We start from the raw sequence: 20,239 nt of genomic DNA, 5'->3' as shown, positions 1-20,239 counted from the left end.
TCACTACAAATCGTTTTATGTAGGCATGCAGCTGGGACTCGCCGAGGAAAACCTTAAAGCAATTAGAACGCATTCAGCACAGCTACCTGGGAACGTGGACTTGAATGCTTGGCAGCGGACTATTACATGTCTAATACATAAATCCTTCAGCTGTGAATGGTGTGTTGCCCAGCAAAGTAAACGAACAGTTCCATCGCTTTCCTCCCTTAGCAGCCGGCATGACCTGGTTATAGGACAAAACGTACGGCACTTTCACAGCTGCTTCCGACTACTAACGCTGCTTCTTTGCCAGTATAAGCACAGCAACGCGCAATGCAACATTATAGAACTGGGACAATGATAACATCTCCCGTACCAGACAAAAGAAGCAGCCCCAGCGTCCGCTTTCCTTTTTGTACAAGTGGGATTATTAAAGCACTCGGCACAGCATCTCATTTGTCCAAAGGGGTTCGCCTGGCCCACAGCCCTGTTATGTACTAATTCGGGCTTATTACCATCTGTTTAGCGATTGCGTTTTCCCACTGTTTCGTTCCTTGTTGGGGAGGAAAAAGACAGAGAGACTGAGACACGGCAGATAAATGTAACAAGCGCATTTGTAATTTCCCTGATGTCGTTGTACCTTAGTATCTATGTCTGCGCATATATTCGCACAGGCGATCATCTTGAAGCATATACATTTAGATGAGCATGCAATAACCAGAGCAGCCCTCTGTGCCCCTTGCCTGTGAAACTGACTGGCACCCGTGTCACTGCGGGCTGCTCCACATATCGATAGGGACAGATTCAGCAGCGATTTTCTGGCCGTGAATCCTACTGGTTCTGATACTCTCGCACCCAGGGCCAAACCTTACCATTCCTTTTGGCTTTTGTCTTATATTTTGGCAGGCTCCCTCTTCCTTTTGCAATGCAAATCGATGTGGCAATTACCATCTAAAAACTCAGCCGGCCTCAGGTCAATGTAAATTGATCATTGTCCGCCTTCTACAGAATAACACCGGGAGTCTGTGGAGCGTAATGAGATTATCCTGGAAGCTGTCTTCCAGATCACAAATTATATTTCATGCTGTCAGGATCGCTCTCCTAGCGGCTTCCCCCGTGCATGTCTAATCACAGGACTCCCAAACTCACCGCGGGGCAATCAAGCCTTAACAGTTAACTCATTTGCCACCGGCACTACTACAAATTGGAAAATATTCTGAGAAATATGAATGCTGCTTTGCGTACAAATCCCAACATGTGTGTGAAATTGCTGGTTTGCTGGAGCATGCACCCTTGTATGACTGGGCTACAGTATCTGTGGGCGCTATTGTCATTGTGACGGAGAGTCCTGCAAGGGAACGCATTGGATATGCTCATATCCTGAGACACACTGACTGGATAGCAGGCAGGCAGTTTCCGAAAGTGATCTAATTACTAGTCCTGGATCCGCTGAACAACGTCTCAGCTCTGCAAATCAGTGTAGGCTGCCATCCATTATTCATACTACGTCCGTAGAGCTGCCTTCAGAGGGGCGCCCATAAATTGTGGGGGAGCAACAGCAGTATACAGAACCTCATAAGGTCTGATGTTTTTCTGGAAGAGCTAATAGCAAGGCAAGAAGGTCAATAAACCTGTGCATCTGGTCTGTACAAATCCCAATACGTTTTCAAATAGGAACCATTAGGCTCATACTAGCTGAGCCTGCATCTACTGAATAACTATAAAACCCAACGCGGCTGTGGAACAATGTATTATTCACAGGAAGAAAAAAAAATCTGTAACATTATATTTAGTCAATGTACCCAGACTACTATGAAACATGTTCTGTTGATCTGCCTATCCATATGAAACTGCCGGGCCCGGTATCCTGTTTCTGTTTAGCTAATTATTATGAGGACGATTACATAGACCACCTTGTGAAGGAGTTTTGGCAAAACAAATTTGATAACCACGATTAACACTAAAGGATCGCGAATTAAACTAAAGCATGGCTGCCCATGGATAGGTTTCCCAACAACTCGCTTGTCAGTCTTTACACTGACACAATGCCCTTAAGCTCCCACACGAACCCATTTGGACAATGACCAAAATCTGCAAACAGAAATCTGTACATAAACCATACGGAATGTATTGGTCCGGACTGGTAAAATGTGGATTCTGGCAAATGCCAGAGGGGCTGCTGTAAACTGCAAATCATGCCATTGACCAATGCTGTTCAAGTTATTACATATAGTAGGCCAATTATATGTCATACAACATGTTGGAGGGCTGGACTGAACTAAAACGATGATGTCATATAGTGAAGTCTATGAAGCCTGTGAGCAGACTGGGGACCATAAAAATTATTTGGAGGGCCACATCCAACTGGCCTCCAGTTGGATAGCCCTGCCATAGACAGTCAATATATATAGTTGCCCTGTGGGAGGCGTTTGGGCCTCTGTATACTTCAAATCAGTGCCAGGCCAGTCAGGCGCTCAAGACAACCCAGTTGCAGCACTGCGTAACCAAGTACGTTTGTGCGTAACCGCACTTGCTCAGCCGAGTGCAGTTGTGCGCAAAGCAAGTTGACTTCAAAGAGCGCACCCAGTTTTTACTGAGGTAACACTTGCCGGACTAGGGGTTGGCTGCATGTGAGGTACGCGCCTGGCGCCCCACAAGCTTTGCGCCCTAGGCACGTGCCTCTTCTGCCTGCCCCTAGTTCCAGCCCTGCTTGAAATACAAGGGCCTATTTTGAATCCCGGTCCATACCTTGTATTGGTATCTCTCCCAGAATGTCGCAAATGATTTTGCGAAATAGAAGCGCTAAGCCAATAAGCACCATTGCCTCAAATTGAGAAAGGAGTTTTATGTACTTGGACAAACTAGATAATATAAATTCAATGGACAACACAAAAATCAGTCCTTCCTTATCCCAATACAACCCAAGCAGTATTTGTCATTTATACATTATAATTTGCAGTAAACCCCAGGAACAAACTCTCAGGCATTTTATCAAGGCACACTAGTTCCATTTATTATACTATCCCCTTGCCTTTAGCAAGCAGTCCTAGTGTTCCACTCTTTCTGATATTTACATTCGCCCCCCCCCCCTCAAAAAATAGGGCATAGAAACGATCATTTTTCTTTATCTGTTGCCTGCTCAAGCTGTAATTAAGAAGTCGAGATCCTCGCAGCCCTTCCTGGCCTGATAAAAATTGCATTGGAAAAAGCAGACACAGGCTTCTTAAAAGGATGACACAAATCATTCGGCGAGGGCTGCACATAATTGCTCAGAAATCAGTGTGTGTAGCTGTGATTGTCAGGAAGAAGCCGATTCGCACTGCACAGAGGAGCTGCCTATTTGTGCTACATAATGCACTAATCCCATCACTCAACCCGGGCAAGAATCTGCTTCCCAGGCAGCACTTACAATGTGCAACCGCAACTGGGCCCTTTTACAGAACACCCAGCAGAGTTTTCATGCCAGGTGGCAAATTAGGCCTTTGCACGCAATCTGGCAGTCTCAAGTCATTTCTTTATACCCACAGCAAGTTCGCTCATAACCCCATTTTTTGACGGGGAGGGGTAATTCTGTTGCAGGGTGATTGCTCCATATTTATAAAAGTCAGTCTCAAAAGCCAAAAGCTGTAGCAAATAAACTTACTGGGTATTCCAAGTATATGAGTGTGATTGCCATATTAATTCTCCATGCCAGCGATGGCCAGCCAAACGCTGTTGTACTACAAATCCAAGCACCCTGCTGTGCCTCTGGCTTAAAGAAACAGTAAAACCAAAAAATGAAAGTGTTTTAAGGCTAGGGCCACACGGCGCGATTTTGCCGCGATTCTGCGCTGGGCGAGTTGCGAGTCGCTGCGGTTTTTAAGCCGAAATAGCTTTGTTAACTTTGGCGCTGGCGTCAATGCAAATCGCGGCGAAATCGCTGCGCTAATTCACACGCGGCGATTCTTTTTCTACTGTCGCCCGGAAACGCCCAGCGAGGCAACTTCGGGCGACAATAGAAAACGAATCGCCGCGTGTGAATTAGCGCAGCGATTTCGCCGCGATTTGCATTGACGCCAGCGCCAAAGTTAACAAAGCTATTTCGGCTTAAAAACCGCAGCGACTCGCAACTCGCAACTCGCCCAGCGCAGAATCGCGGCAAAATCGCGCCGTGTGGCCCTAACCTAAAAGAATGATGGTATAATGTAGTGTTGCCCTGCACTGGTAACACTGGTGTGTTTGCCTCAGAAATATAACTATAGTTTATATAAACAAGCTGCTGTGTAGCCATGGGGGCAGTCATTCTAGCACCCAATACACAATAAATAGATAAATTCTGACTAATACCATTGTATACTACAGAGTTTATCTGTTGTATCCTGTGCCCTTTCTCCTTTTTCAGCTTTGAATGGCTGCCCCCATGGCTACACATCAGCTTGTTTATATAAACTATAGAAGAGTTTCTGAAGCAAACACACCAATTATACCAGTGCAGCACTACCGTACATTACATGTTTACTATTTTAAAACACTATTTTTTATTTGTTTGTGTTACTGTTCCTTTAACGATATATTGCTGCGTATTAACGGTGCGCAGGGGGAAGAGGAGACTGGGTTAACACATTCCCAAAGGGATTACAAAAAAAAGATGCTCAGTCCATTGCCCTCGCATTTTAATCCTGACCCCGAGTGCCTCTGGCTTGTGGTGATCTGAAGTTTAGGAAATACATCGCTACTTCCCTCCCGTCTGTAAACATGTTGGCTTCCCAGAAATGGTTACCAAATGTTCTGCTCTGCTCGCAGCTCTGCCCATGAGAATTGAGAAGGCGAGAGCCCCGCTCTCTCAGGCTCTGCGCATTGCAGCGGGAACGGAAAGGGTGGATGAAGCACAATTAGGAAAAGAAAGGCTTTTCTATCTAATTCAGTGTGACAAAGTGTAGAGGCGCAGCAAATGTCACGTCAGGTATTAGCAATAGCGTGTGGGAACAAAGCCGCGTGTGGAAGCGTGAAGGTGCTTGAGCTCGTGCATTTGCTTGTGGGTGCACAAATCCCATGCTGCGCCGTGGGTGCCACTGGTTTCCTCTCTGTCTTTTTGACTAGAGATAAAAGCAAAGGGGGTAGCGGCGCATCAGGACTTTACTGTTATTGCTATTCCGCTCAGCAGCCACTCCGGCTTGTTTATAGCTGAGATACAGTAGAGCGGAACAGTCGCACAGTCGCAGGCAGACATGATTAAATTGGCTTAACAGAAAGCTCTGGCATGTTCCGCAGCAGTGTGCAGCCTATTCCCACGTACATAACGTGCTGCACATAATGATCCATATATCTTCCCATGTGAAAATTTTATCATGGAGAGGGCGATCAAGTTAAAATCCCCTATACGCGTGACTGTTGAACCTTTCAGTGCCTCCTTTATGATTCAGCATTTGGCATCAATCTAAGAAGGTAACGGTTGCCATCTGCTCTGTCAGCTATAGTTCATCAATGTCTTTGTAAAGCGACAACATATTCTGCCGCGCAGTACGCAAAAACAAACCATTACCATAGGCTCACAATACACTCGAACCAGCCTTCAAGCTGTGTTTCCAGGAACAGTACAGCACATACATATTGTCCCCAGATCTCACCCAAATTAAGACTGGGCTCCTCCTGGAGTCCTGGCAATGCACTGAGCCCCTCCCCAAAAGGACCTGGCAGCCCCAATGTTTGGAACCCGCTGTTCTAGAGCTAGAGAACCCCCTGAAATCGCAGCTTGGCCGAAATGTTCTCCAGCAGCCACTGCTTTTCTCATACACTAATTCTGCTTCAGCTCAGCACATTCTTTTCAAAGTGGAATATTAAGTAAACACAGGGGCCAGAATTCACCATACACTCCCAACAGACATCTATTTATATCTGGAGACAGGGGATGTGTGCAATAGAGAAGCATGGCGCGATCTTCTGAATGGAGCCGAAACCCCGTATCCAAGCGCACAGACAAAGAGGAAGCGTGTTGCAAGCAAAGCCGACACAATCTGCGGCCTTCACGTGCCCCTATAGGCAGGAATCTCTTGACCTTCCCCAGCGCTGGAGGGATGTTAAAGCTATAGTGTCCCTTTATATTGTGCATTCAGAGCAGGCGTCACAGAACATGTATCTTAATTAATTATCTGCAACGATACCGAAATGGCTTTTTGTATGTTAGTTCAGCTTACACTCCGGGGGGATACAGAAATACAACTCCATCCTCCTCCGAAGGTGATGGGAAAGTACTTCATATCGGGGGTGAGTGGTCATTTAAAATAATAACTAACAAAACATAAAGGCTCACTTATGAGGTTACACGGGTAGAGGAGGATTCTATAAATAGGTCTAGGTAAGCCCTGCTAATTTCCCCTTTTTTATTTGTCTTGGACACAATCTTGGCATTGTGCACCAATTCTTGCAACGTTTGAAGCCCTGCTAAGAGGGAAGACGAACCATCATTGGCGTAAATGCCCAATGGGGGTTCTCTTTGTACGCTTGTGAACAAGTATATTAAATTGCGATAAAATAGAAATATTTATTTATATGTATTGTATGAAATATCCCCCTTAGAACACAAGTAAAAAATTCAATGGCACACGTGCCAGGTGCAAGCAGGTCAAGTCCTTGCGATTTATTAGTGAACAAAGCAATAAATTGGGAGGGTGCCGATCCCTCCATCATTGAGCACCGGTCGTTTACTACTCTGAAGGCCAGGGAGTGCGGGTTTGGATATCATTTGTTCCCCTTAGAACACAAGCCAATGGCAGCAGCTCTTTGCTTAACGTTTCGGCACCACAAGCCAAATCCTAGGTGAGGCAGTTAACTAGCAGGGCCCACGGGGATCTGTTTTTAAAACAAACACAATCGGAATGTGACCTGTGTGGCTTTTTAGCGGAGCTATTCTTTCCCAGTCTCCAGTCCACATGGTAGGGCCGTGTTATCTGTGTGTACAACAGTATCTAGATTAAAAGGAGCCACTCAAGTACCACGGAACTCTCTCGTTCAAATGGTGGGACCTTTCCAAAGAGGAGGGGGCAGGAAAAGGACTGTTGGCCCTGCATGAAAAGCAGCCCTTGTTCATTTTCATTATTCCAATTTCTTCTGGGGATTCGGCCCTGCAATCCTTCTTCCACTCACACGGCAGCCCTGTCAGCTCAATCCCAGGCAGTGTGGATCACTTGGTACAACTGAATCGTGGCGTCATCTAATGGATTGCAGTCTACGTGCTTGCATTGGTGTAGTCTGCAGTGTAAACCTCTAGAAATTACACGGAAAAGGGTGTATATATGATGCAGTGTAGCAAAAATACTACCAACAGCAAATCCAACGCAAACTCAATCATTATTGGAAAGCTAGATCTGGTTACACCAGGATTGTTCAACCTGTATCTCTCTTGTTTTTTTCAGTCTACAACTCCCGACATCCCTAATCATTACCAAAAAACAATTTAATCTCATATAGCTGTTGCCAATATAATTATGCCCATACATTTCCAGCACACAGAGGCCCAAACAGCCCCTGCAATCCCAATAAATAGTGGCTGTATATAGTATCTTACAGCAGCCCCTCTGGTAATTGGCAGATTTAACGGATTGCCACTGCCAGTCCAGGCCTGTATGGTGGTCATCCACATTGCATAAATGTAAAACAGTTACAATAAACTGTAATAAGACACTATATACTTCTAAATTCAAATCAATATAACCCCAGAGTTCCACGACTATATAAAAACATTCATTTTGCGGTCTGATGACTTTATATGGTTAAGAAGCTCCTCCTATAATTTTCAACATTCATATAATACACAAGAAATATGAATTTTCTGCGATTTTTTTCCTTATGGTGCACAAAAAGCAGAACCATTGCAATTTGTGAAAAAAGGCCACAAGTCATTAAGGCACACAGGATGCTAATTGTCGCGTAATGACTATACGCACAGGTGGGAAGGCACCACTGGTGCCAACTAGTAGGTTGTCGGCTGTCGCTGCGAATTGTCTGCGCGGAGTCGATGGCCATTTGTTCTTCGGGAGGATGCCACCTAGCAAGAAGATGACTTGGTTTTAAGAAACCATATTGGAATCCCTGATATACAGGCTATGTTAGCACCAGAAGTAGACCCTGCACTATCCTCTATTACTGGTACAGTAACTAATAACGACAGGATGGATCAGTCCTTGCGCAACATACAATTTAAAATTGCAGATGCAGCCGGTCCTTTGTTACTCATGCTTGATAAAGCAGAACAAGAAGGACAACAGTCCAAAAAGAATATTCATTCCTTGCAGTCTTCAAAATTAGCACTTCTTAAAGCATCCACCATTGATGATTGGCCAAGCTTTTAACCATGTCACAAGTGCGAGAAGAGCTCGTTGGTTACATACTATGGGCATGTCAGACCTGGCTCCAAAATCACATGAATTTCCAAATTTTGAGGACTCTAATTTATTTGGTCCAGATTTTATTAAGGAGGTAAAATCACGCTATAAGGCAAGAAAATCATTTGGGGACTGGAAAAGACCTTCCTTTTTCAACAAAAAACCCTTTCATGGAGAGGGACGTCCTTACAGAGCTCAGGGGTCGTCCCGTGAAGCCTCACAGAGCTATAAAAGACCTTTCTTTGGCCAGAGAGTCCAGTCCAGTGGACGAACAACCAACCCAAAGTGGTCTACTGGTTATAAGAAAAGAGTGCCAGGTAAACAAAACAAGCTTTTTCCCAGTCAGAAATTATACCTTTATGGCAAACAATAACCACAGACAAATGGGTTTTAAACATAATAAGAAGGGGCTTGTACCTTCCTCTAAAATCTTTCCCACTTCAAATCTCAAACAGATGCAGAGACACCAGTGCAGTTCTAGATGGTGCCTTAGAAAAGGCTTTGCTAGAGGGAAAGATAGAACTCTCAGACCTTTCACAGTCAGGCTGGATAAGTCATCTTTTCCCAATACCAAAGCCAGATGGTTCTGTCAGACCAGTCCTGAATGTGAAGTCTTTAAACAAATTTCTAAAAAGGAAACGTTTCAGAATGGAAAGCATTGCAGATCTCACATACCTCTTGAAAGAAAATGCTTATTGCATAAAGATAGATCTAAAGGATGCATTCCATGCTATAAAAATATCAAAAAATCACAAAAGGTTTTTGAGATTCCAGTGGAAGCAAAATATTTACCACTGGAATGTAATGGTGTTTGGCCTCTCCAACGCTCCATACACATTTTCCAGGGTAATGAAATCAGTAATTTCTCACATAAGACAAAAAGGGATAACATGCATTTTTTATCTGGACGACATTCTTATTCTAAATCCAGATATTTCAGTTCTCATAGACCAAAGACAGATGTTCATCTCTTTAATGCAAAAATTAGGATTCACAATAAATTGGGAAAAATCAGTACTAAACCCTTGCCAATCAATAACATTTCTGGGATTCACAGTAGATACAACAAGGTTAACCCTTTCCATTCCCAAAGAAAAGTGGGAACATATTCAGGTTTTCATAACCCAGTTGCTACCACTTCATCAAGTTTCCCTACGTTTAATTGCAGCAGCAATAGGGAAAATAATTGCCTTGTCCCCAGGATGCACTCAAGCACCTCTTCTGTGTCGGCACTCACAAATGTGGCTAGCACAAAAATTAAGGGAAAATATTCACTGGAACAAAAAAGTAACACTTCCAAACAAAGTAAAAAGGGAACTTGCTCTGATAACCTGGCAAACCCAGCCTTTCCCAAAGCCACTTATAAAAAACGATTACGACATTATCATAACAACGGACGCATCCTTAAGAGGTTGGGGAGCTTACACTCACAAAGGAGCAGTCAGAGGTCTTTGGTCAGGAAAAGAAAAAACACTTCACATAAATGTATTAGAGCTAAAGGCGACGTTTTTAGGCTTAAAGGCTCTAATATCACCAAATATTCAAAAGTCTGTGTTAATTCAGTCAGACAACAAAACAGCAGTTTCATATGTAAACAGAATGGGAGGAACAAAATCAAAAACACTTTGTTATTTGGCGCTAGACCTTTGGGATTGGGCTTTTTCCAATCAAATCACATTACACGCCACATATATTCCCGGAGAGGAAAACGAATTAGCAGACGCTTTATCGCGTCAAAAGATAACACTATCACAAGTCTCACTAAAAAAGGACATTTTCCACAAAATAGAGACACAACTGGGAGAAAGATCAATAGATTTATTTGCATCCCAGACATCAGCTCAAACAAAGAAATTTGTAGCCAGAACCTGGACAAGCAATGCATGGAGAATGGATGCACTTTCCTTCCCATGGACAGGTTTAACAAACCTTTATGCCTTTCCCCCTCCATATATTCTCCCGAATGTTCTCCAAAAAATTCAAATGGAGGAAGTCAGAGATCTAGTCCTGGTGTATCCAATTTGGCCATCCAAACCATGGTTTCCACTGATACAACCCCTAATTTCAGGCAGGAAGGTTCCATTGGGGTTCACTCAGGACTGTTTTCAGGGTACACAAGAGATACTGAAGAACCTACCAACACTAATGTGGATTGCAGCCCCAATTTCTTATACCAAAATCCTTCATTGAAACATTCTACCATAAAGCGGATAAATTCTTCCCTTCGATCTAGAACATGTAAAAAATATAATTCCCTCATTGCGGAATTTAAAACTTGGATGTACCCTCATTTACAGGACTCAAATAAAGGGATTTCACTACACTCGGCATTAGATTTTTTAGCATATAAGTTTGAACAAGGGACAGCTTCTAATACCCTAAAATCATACGGTTCAGCACTAAATTTCTTAATTCCAAATTTCACGGATAGTAAACTCTATTTGAGATTAATCAGAGGAGCTTGTTTATCAAGACCAATTTGTCCTAAATATGACCACTTGGGACACCGAACCTCTGTTGCAGTACCTATCTACGATAGATAATCAGAATGCAGACATGAGAAGCCTTACTATAAAAGTGACTGCTCTCTTAGCTTTAGCTCTAGCAGCAAGAGGGGCAGAACTAACTCTCATCCACATTACAGACCCATGGTTTTCTTCAACCCCAGGTGGTTTCCACATTATTCTTAAAGGTAGAACTAAAACGCTAATTGAAAACTCATCTCCAGTGGAAGTGGACTTATTAAGAGATGAGGAAGATACATCTTTATGTATTGTATCGGCTTTATCCACCTACTTAGAAAAATCTAGGGAGGTAAGAGGTGATATGTCGCAATTACTCTTGACAACAAGAAATCCTTTTCGTCCCGCTAAAGTAAACACAATAAGAGGGTGGATACTGCATGCTATGAGTCAGGCCTCGATTGATACTACCATATTTAAAGCACACTCACTAAGATCAGCCACAGCCACAAAGGCAGCATCAAAGGGTGTTTCACTTCCCATCATACTTAAAGCAGCCAGGTGGTCTTCTCAGAGGACATTTGCAAAATATTATTGGAGACCTACAGAGCAAGAAAAACTCAATTTCATTCGGGCAACCACCAGGTGTGTGCTATTCTACCCAACAGCTGTTGCTAGGTGGCATCCTCCCGAAGAACAAAGAGGAGTTTGCAGGAATCTATGATCTGCGAACTCTATTTGTTCTAGGGAATAAGGATAGCCACCTAGCAACAGCGCCCATCCCACCCACCCAAGTTAACTGGTGGTTTCGTTTTACATGTGTTAAATTGATAAATAGAAAATAAACAAAGATTTTCTTTTCTCTACAGGATTCAACAAGCCAGCTAAGGTGGATAATAACTCATCTACTAAAGATACAAAGTAGAAGATATTTCAGTCAAACAAGATACACACTGAAATTGTATTTCAATGGAATTACAAAGTATCTCATACCAAATGTCACTAAAGAATGTTAATTGTTACAATTACAAATATCAAAAAAGTTTCTTTATTATCTCTTCCTCTCAAGGAATAAAGAGTTACACTGTTTATTTCAAAAATGTGTTTTTTCACTCTTATTTGAAAACAGGTATACTTAAGGATAGTCATCACCAGTCTTCCGAAAAATTCTGACAGGAACAAGATCTCGCGAGAGTTAAGAGATCCTGTTCCTGTAACTTCTTCCCGCTCTTTTCAGAGCATTAGAAGTTTCCAGCGATCAATTTGGGAGGCTGCCGCCTAACCCAACAGCTGTTGCTAGATGGCTATCCTTATTCCCTAGAACAAATAGAGTTCGCAGATCATAGATTCCTGCAAACTCCTCTTACTGTCGCCTCTAAATGCTCCAAATAGGCCTTGCATTGCCTAATGATTTGTGTGCAACTTGACCTAATAAGCAGTTCCTACATTGTGTCTAACAAGCATAACAATAAGTCCCTTAAATGTATCGAGAAAGCAATCCCATAAAATGTGGAGTATTTGCACAAGCACAAACCGCACAGAGGGCTGAGAGTCTGTACCTATAGCCCAGTGGGCTTTGTAGGTGGTTCTCATATCAGGTTTTATATGCCGTGCTAGTGGCTGTCTGATTATTTATACCATTACTGCCTCCAGAAAAGGCCTGCCTAATATATGCACTTAGATCTCCGCGCTTGGCATTTAGCAAATTGCATCCTTGGTTTTTATATTCCCCCGGGACCGTCAGTAATCGGCTACAGTTACCAATATTCAAACGGACACGTCTTTGCATTGTTTTATGGAAGGAAGGCCACACAGTAGTTCTCAGGCTGCCCGCGCTTGTATATCTTACAAAGTCAGAGTACAATTTCTGAATCCATTCATACAAGTCCCTCTGCGCTTTGTCATTTATTTCCTTCCTAATTCATTACTGCCCATTGAAAACACCTGGTGTGTACCATCGCTGTCACTGAAGAGTACAAAGGGGGAAACAAATGTACACATGTAATGGGGAGTGTGTCCCTTCTACATTGAGGGTGTTTTCTCCGGACAAATATTGCCCCAAATGCCTCCTGTGTTTTTCAGGATGTTGGAGCGTGGTGCAGTAATGGGTTAAAGCCTCTCCACTCTTGTAAGGCCCTGCTCGCCTAATCCCCAGCTGCTGGAGAGAGATCGCTGATTGCAGGGATACGGAGCCGAGACAGCAGTGCAATCCTGCAATTAGGCAGCAGAATGGCTAATGGGCTGTGCAAGCCATTGATCTAGAGAGAATGCTTCCTAATTAACTCTCAGTCACCTATGTGTGACAGCGATTCAACACCAACCCCACACGCAGGAGGCCTGGCAGTGGGCAAGATGGCAGAGGGAGGGTCATGCCAAGCTACCCATTGCAAAACCTCACAAACAGGGTTACTATTAACCCTTAATTGCAGGGAATACAACAGGAATATTAACCTTTTAACCCAAAGCGCACCTCTACTGAACTACAGCTCCCAAAGGGACTGACACAACAAAGGCTAAAAGCAATCAGGCTGCTTATCCTCAGCTAAAAGGACACGCATATCTATAAAACTGTTTAAAGCAACGGACAATTTATTCGATATACTGTACATATTAGAGGCCAGATGACAAATCCCTTGGAGGGACACACCAGGGCCTATTAATGGAAAATGTTCACGATTGATAATTTGGTGCCAAGTGTTAATGCAGTCGCACTGTCGGAAATCACTCCTTGACCAATGCAATTCGGTGAATTGAATTACTGTGAGCAGTGGTTCCGACTAAGTGGCATACCAAACATAGGTGCTCAAAACACTTATAAAAAATATCTAACAACGATTTGAGTTCTATCTTCCTACTTAAGAACCAACCCTGTGCAAGTACTTAAACTATCCCAAATAACCAGATATACCTAGATATGCACCAAGCGAGTCATAAGGCCATACTAATTAACCGCCATGGCAGATAGTGGCACCATCAGTATAGGACTGGGATGCCAGGGGCCCACCAGAAAACCTCAGACCATGGGCCACTTTCCAAATATTATTTCTCCTCTCTTCACTTAACCTCTTTATTCTTCTAGTCTTTGGTATCTACTTACTATACTCTATTCTTCCATTATTAAGCCTAGGAAATGGGGAATGACCATGAAACAGGCCAAATGGTTAGAAGCAAGAGGCCCACTGACAACTGGGCCCACCGGGAGTTTTCCTGGTATCCCAGTGGGCCAGTCCGACACTGGGCACCATGCTCAATTCTACAACATACAGTAGATTCATATGAGCGTGTCAAAGGGCAGCACAAATTTCCCCCCTACCTCCCATCTGTCAGTGTACTTAAACCAAGGGGACCCACTGTTAGGGAAGCAGGAGTCCATTAGCATTAGAAACGTTAACTGACAGGCAGAGATGGGACAGTCAGGTTGGCAAAACAGTCAGTTTTAGAAACTTCAACTAACAACTTACAAAAACAAACCTCTCAGCAAAAAAACGATCAACATTACTCATAGGTAACTTTTAATGTACATTCATATTTTAAAAAGTAATTTTTTAGTGTCAGTATCACTAGTAAAAGCGAGTGGAAACAGATTCGCTCAAAGCCCTAATGCACATCAGCACCAGCGCAATCCGCTGCAACACCAGAGTCAGTCGCACTTTAATCGCTCAGTCAAGCAGTCAACAGGCCAGACTCATTCTGCCCCCGGACCCGGTTGGAAACGTTCGCCTGCCAGTAACGCTCGCATGTGAAATACAGGTTTTGTTACAGCAGCTTCAGTATATAAAAAAAGAGAAATGTGGATAAGGGGAAAGAAAGCAGACCCTGCGGCTTCAGAGGGCGGGAGGTTCCCATGAGGCAACACATGTTGGTAAAACAGGACAACGTCTGGATATGTAGGAGACCAGTTACATCTAGTTACGCCACTGAATGAAAGAATTTTTGTCAAATACTAGATTTTAAAAGCTTTTTACACAACCCCTGTACTACAACTCCAAACAAAGCCTGAAAATCTGAACTTTATTGCAAAGACAAAACGTTGAGAATTTCAAGCAAAGTGCCCTCACCATACTAGTCCAATACATAAAAGAGGAGGTTTACATCAATCTAACTAGTTCCACGTACGAGTTAATCGTTCCATTACGTTGACTGGCAGGAGTCATTGTACAAAATGTAACAGATCCCTGTCTATGGAACAGCTGTCTAAACCGACACATGGAAGGGCACGACTAGCGCTGCGGGACACGGCACAATGCTCCATCTACCATCAAAAGGTGACATTTACTACCCCATTAAAGAGCACGCCAATGACTCTCTATTATTTTGGTATCATAATAGCTGCAATATGGTATAGATAAGCGATTAGCAAAACATGTGATTTTATAGTAGATGCCATTTAATTAATATCACTCTGAAAACTGAGCCGACTGGCGCTTTCGGCCGGACAGACTGCCTGCGCATAAATTGCCAGCGGCTGTAATAATCATCAATGTTGATTCAAGTTACGGAATGAATCGATAGGCGCAATGTTTCGAACACTTTCGCCTCAGAGCTAATTTATCAGGCCGGCCGGAAAGGGGAGTTATGAGCCAGTTAAAGGGAGAAGGACGTGGGGGGGGGGGGATTCCACGGGATTAACCCTTTATATGCCACACCGGAGATTAAGCTCCTAGTGCAGCACAAGATATATCCAAACTGGAAACAACCCCAGTGAGATTGAAAAGCCTGAGGTCTAATTCAATATTGTTTGGCAGAACAGCCCTTCCTATCGGTTGCATGGGAACAAGTTATCAGGTTTTTTTTTACCAATACAACTTCGTCTCACCTCCTTTCCATTCTGACTAGTAATATGAACAAGGCAAAATCCGTTCAATTACGATGACCGCTTTAGTACAGACAAATCGCAGTCGCACGCAGCAGCAGACGCAGCTCTAAATTTGAAGCTGGTCTCCTGCTACAGGCGGTATAGGATCACAGTGCCACGAGTGAGGAGTATATATACACAAACACAAGGTTAATAACGGTTTAGTGTGTGTTTTCTGACCTTGTCTCTGACGTTCCCTCCGGTTTCTGGCGTGACAGCGGCGCCAAGTTTGTCCTAACCTTCTCCTGCCGCCACAGGGTCTGAGGCCGGAAACAAGTCCCTTCCGTGTAGGCGCTGTCCGCAGGTGTCCGCTCCGGTCTCCCAGAAATATCACTGTAGCGGGGAAATGGTTCCTCCTCCGTTCGCTCTGGGCTCGCCTCCCTCTCCTGTGTCCGTCAGAGTGCCGTGTACTCCCCTGGGCACATGCAGCTTCCTGTGTTGGCGCTCAAAGAGAACTAGCAGCAACGGCTCCTCTCGCTTCCCTTCCTCTGACCTGACCGCCTACAGTCTCCCGGCACATACTTGTTCCGGTTATAGTTTAATCCGCTGTTGTGCGAGTAAAACAAGCGAAGCCTCTTAGCCCTTCGCTGTGCATCAGCTCCTCCGCTTTCCTCACCTCCCTCTCAGTCTCCCCACCTCCCCTACTGTGTCACAGAAGCACGGGAGTCTGGCTCAGGCGAGCTGTACGGCGTTTCCCGAGCGCTGCTCTCAGGCAGGAAACTTCTCTACCCTCTTGCCTGCTGGGAACTTCGTTCCGTATGGTATGCTCAGGCTTCACTGAAGCTTTAGTTTCTCACAGTCTCTAGTTATTTTCCCCAGACACCTGCGGTTTGGCTCTCCTTCCAACCAGCCTCAAGGCCAAAGGAGAATTAAGGCCACAGCACCTCATAGGCTGCAGCATAGCACTCATCCCCCACTGCACGGTCTGCACCACAGCCTCTGCCGCTCTAAATGTCCCTAGGCCATTGGCAAACTGGCAGCAAACAGACGGCGTCTAATACTCACATATAAACAGGATAACCTATAGAAAACCAATTATGCATATGAAATGTATAAGTGCTTTCATGGGTCCGTGCAGGTACAGGCTGACAAACCTCTGGCCAATGCCAGAGGGGCTGCTGTGTGATGTAAGATGCCAGACAGGCACTATTTAGTGGGTTGTTGACTGGTGAGGGCTGTTTGGGCCAATGTGCACTTGAAATACCAGGGAATATTTTGAATCCCAGTCCAGACCTGGGTCTGTGATCTGCTAACATCATTATTCTAGGGCCAGAACCACCACAAACGGGTGGTTCGCCAATGAGGCGAGTTGAGGCTATCGCCTCAGGCGGCAGCGCCCCACTAGGTACTAGGGGCAGCAAAAATGCTGCTCCTGGTACTTTAAGAGCGAATTTCTGGGGGAGAGGGGGCAGCAGCAACTGCTGCTGCCTCAGGCGGCGGAGGGGCCAGGATCACCCCTGACCACAAAGTAGTAGTTATTGGAAGTAGGTGGCAGCCTTTCCAGAGGCCTCCAAGGTTTAGCACAGTGCTTGCTTTATGTACTTCCAAGTTCCACCCTAGGCCCCCTGTTCTTTAAACAAAGTCCAAAGTTGCTGTAGCACACAAATCCGTTTTGCTAATGCAAAAAGTGATTTTTATTGGCTCATTGCAGACTTCAAAACATAGCAACGTTTCGGGCCACACAGGGCCCTTTATCAAGACTTCAAAACATGGCAACGTTTCGGCCAACACAGGGCCCTTTATCAAGCAGGCTTGATATAGGGCCCTGTGTGGCCTGAAACGTTGCCATGTTTTGAAGTCTGCAATGAGCCAATAAAAATCACTTTTTGCATTACCAAAACGGATTTGTGTGCTACAGCAACTTTGGACTTTGTTGTAACTGGGCTGGCTCTTAGCAGGGGGCCTTTTATGCTGTTTAGCACCAGACACCTGAAAAGGTCTATGGAGTAACAGGTGATCGCTCTAACTTCTGTGTGGAATTCCCCGTTCTTTAAGGGCTCTTATTCACGAGCGTTTTTACCTGCGATCCCCTGCGTTCCGTTTTTCTGCGTTCAGCCGCAGGGGAGCGCAGGAATAGACGCATTACATTTTTCCCAATGGGGTTGTACTCACACAAGTGCGTGTAGGCGCCAAACGCAGGTTGGCATTTTTCCTGTGTTCGGCGCCATCAGAGTTTCACATCATCTGGTGCACAACCAACAACTAGGAGCAGCAGGTGATTCCTTTAGTTAGAGCACAATCAGGTCTGGACTGCGATTAAAAATTGGCCCTGGCATATCAAGTCTATGGTATTTTACTGCTTTAGTGCAACTGCAGGGAGCAGAGATCAGCCCAAAAATGCCTGCTTTCACATTTTCATGCCAATCTCCACTCTGATCAGTGTACCTGAACTGAAGTGGAAGCTGTGTTTTTTAGTGCAGAGCAACAGAGCTATGGAAGGGACTGTATCTGCTTCTCTCAGCCTGCAACACAAAAAAAAACAACACACATTAAGTACTGCAGAGCCAACATTCAGTGTGCCCTCAGCCTAAGCCTTAGGATAAGTGCCGCACAATTGTGTAACTCTGCCTGCTGAGAAAAAAAGACAGAGAATCCGCTCCCCCTCTCCTCCTGCCCTGCCTGCACCCAGAAGCACGGTCTCTGCTCAGACACAAATAGAATGATTATGCACAAATAGAAGTTCATTTTTTAAAAGTGTATTTAACTCCTAGAGGGGATGACTCTGTATCAGGGAACAGCACTGACAAGTATCCATTCTAGGAAAACAAAAATGACTCTTCCAATATGGTACTATATATGTATTTGCACACAACAAACACTCAAGTCAATAGCTAGGGTGGTGCCACACAGGGTTGAGTCTCAGCCTGAGTAGAAATTCAGGCCTAGAATCAGCCAATCCACAGGACTATACTTATTCATGTCTATGCTCACAGGCACTGTGTTGGAGTGGGCGCAGTGGGCAAGAGTCAGACGTAGTTAGTGGCTTGCATAGTCGGTGGCAATTAAGAGGAGTGACATCACACTGGGCAGAATTAAGGTGGCCATACACAGGCAATAAAAGCTGCTAATAAACCGAGTTGGCAGCTTATCGGGCCATGTACGGGGCTCTCCAATGGGCCTAACTGACCATTATGTGGGCTTGCCACCAGCATAATGGGAAATTGGTTGTCCTAAACCCTCCCCACCCATAATTCCATCAAAAGTCAAAACAAAAAGGAAAGAAAAGAACTAGTCCCCAAAAATCAAAGCTTTGGTTTATTATATGTGCAAAATAATTCTTCATTTATGCCATATACAATTATTCTTATAAGCATACATACACAAGAACAAGCTAGAAAGTTAGCACAAAGGGTGAACTCTTATAAATGTACTTATACTGTATGCAATAAATTGGGAGATCAAGCCACAAGGGTCAAATACATTCAATGTAACCATTAAAGGGATCCTGTCATCGGAAAACATGTTTTTTTCAAAACGTACCAGTTAATAGTGTTACTCCAGCAGACTTCTGCACTGAAATCCATTTTTCAAAAGAGCAAAAAGATTTTTTTATATTCATGGGGCTAGACATTTTGTCAATTTCCCAGCTGCCCCATGTCATGTGACCCGTGGCTGCACTTTAGGAGAGAAATGCTTTCTGGCAGGCTGCTGTTTTTCCATCTCAATGTAACTGAATGTGTCTCAACATGGGTTTGTACTATTGAGTGTTGTTCTTAGATCTACCAGGCAGCTGTTATCTTGTGTTAGGGAGCTGTTATCTGGTTACCTTCCCATTGTTCTGTTGTTTGGCTGCTGGATGGGGGGGGAGGGATGGGTGATATCACTCCAATTTGCAGTACAGCAGTAAAGAGTGATTGAAGTTTATCAGAGCACAAGTCACATGACTTGGGGCAGCTGGGAAATTGACAATATGTCTAGCCCCATGTCAGATTTCAAAATTGAATATTAAAAATCTGTTTGCTCTTTTGAGAAATGGATTTCAGTGCAGAATTCTGCTGGAGCAGCACTATTAACTGATTCATTTTGAAAAATTTTTTTTTCCCATGACAGTATCCCTTTAAAGATGTGCAAAAATGTCAAATCTGCCATCAAGCTTAGTAGCAAAAGAAAAAGAGATGTGAATAGTAGTCCAAAGGAATTTTACCCCAGCACATTTTTTTTATTTTGATAATGTACAAAATACCAAGCACATTTTTATTTATTTCGATGGTCTATTTCATTCATTCTGTATCGTACAGAAACTAGACATCTGACAAAAAACATACTTGCTGACATACACAGTCAAAACTGTGTTCCTCCTTTGTTTTTCTGACTCCGAAACTAGTTTGCCTTATTCCAGGCCAGACTTTCAGAAAAGCTATATTCAAGTATTTACAGGGAGACATAATTTGAAAGAAGAATTTTCTTCCCCCAAGATAGTGCTGTTTATTATCCAAATCTGTTCAATCCCCTTCTGGGGATTCCCTATCAAAAGCAGCCAGATAAAATTTTTGATAAAATATATACTCTTGAGGAAGTTGTCAACAAGAGAAAATTCAACCCCTTTAACACTGGATCAATAGTCAAAGAGGAAGGGGTTATTC

The 20,239-nt window shown here is 43.9% G+C and overlaps 1 protein-coding gene across 1 annotated transcript in view; it reads right to left on the bottom strand.

The window, feature by feature from the left end:
- The window catches only part of bcor.S (BCL6 corepressor S homeolog), a 149,669-nt gene extending 133,099 nt beyond the window's left edge, over positions 1–16,570 (bottom strand). Inside the window, exon 1 of the mRNA XM_041583754.1 lies at positions 15,837–16,570. The gene's annotated coding sequence lies outside the window, so the exon portion shown is untranslated. The remainder of the gene's footprint in view (positions 1–15,836) is intronic.
- Positions 16,571–20,239: the final 3,669 nt, after the last annotated feature.

This window comes from Xenopus laevis, chromosome 2S, assembly GCF_017654675.1.
Source record: "Xenopus laevis strain J_2021 chromosome 2S, Xenopus_laevis_v10.1, whole genome shotgun sequence".
Lineage (NCBI taxonomy): Eukaryota > Metazoa > Chordata > Amphibia > Anura > Pipidae > Xenopus > Xenopus laevis.
Note: the sequence above shows the minus strand (reverse complement) of the source record. Positions and strands in the feature narration are given on the sequence as shown.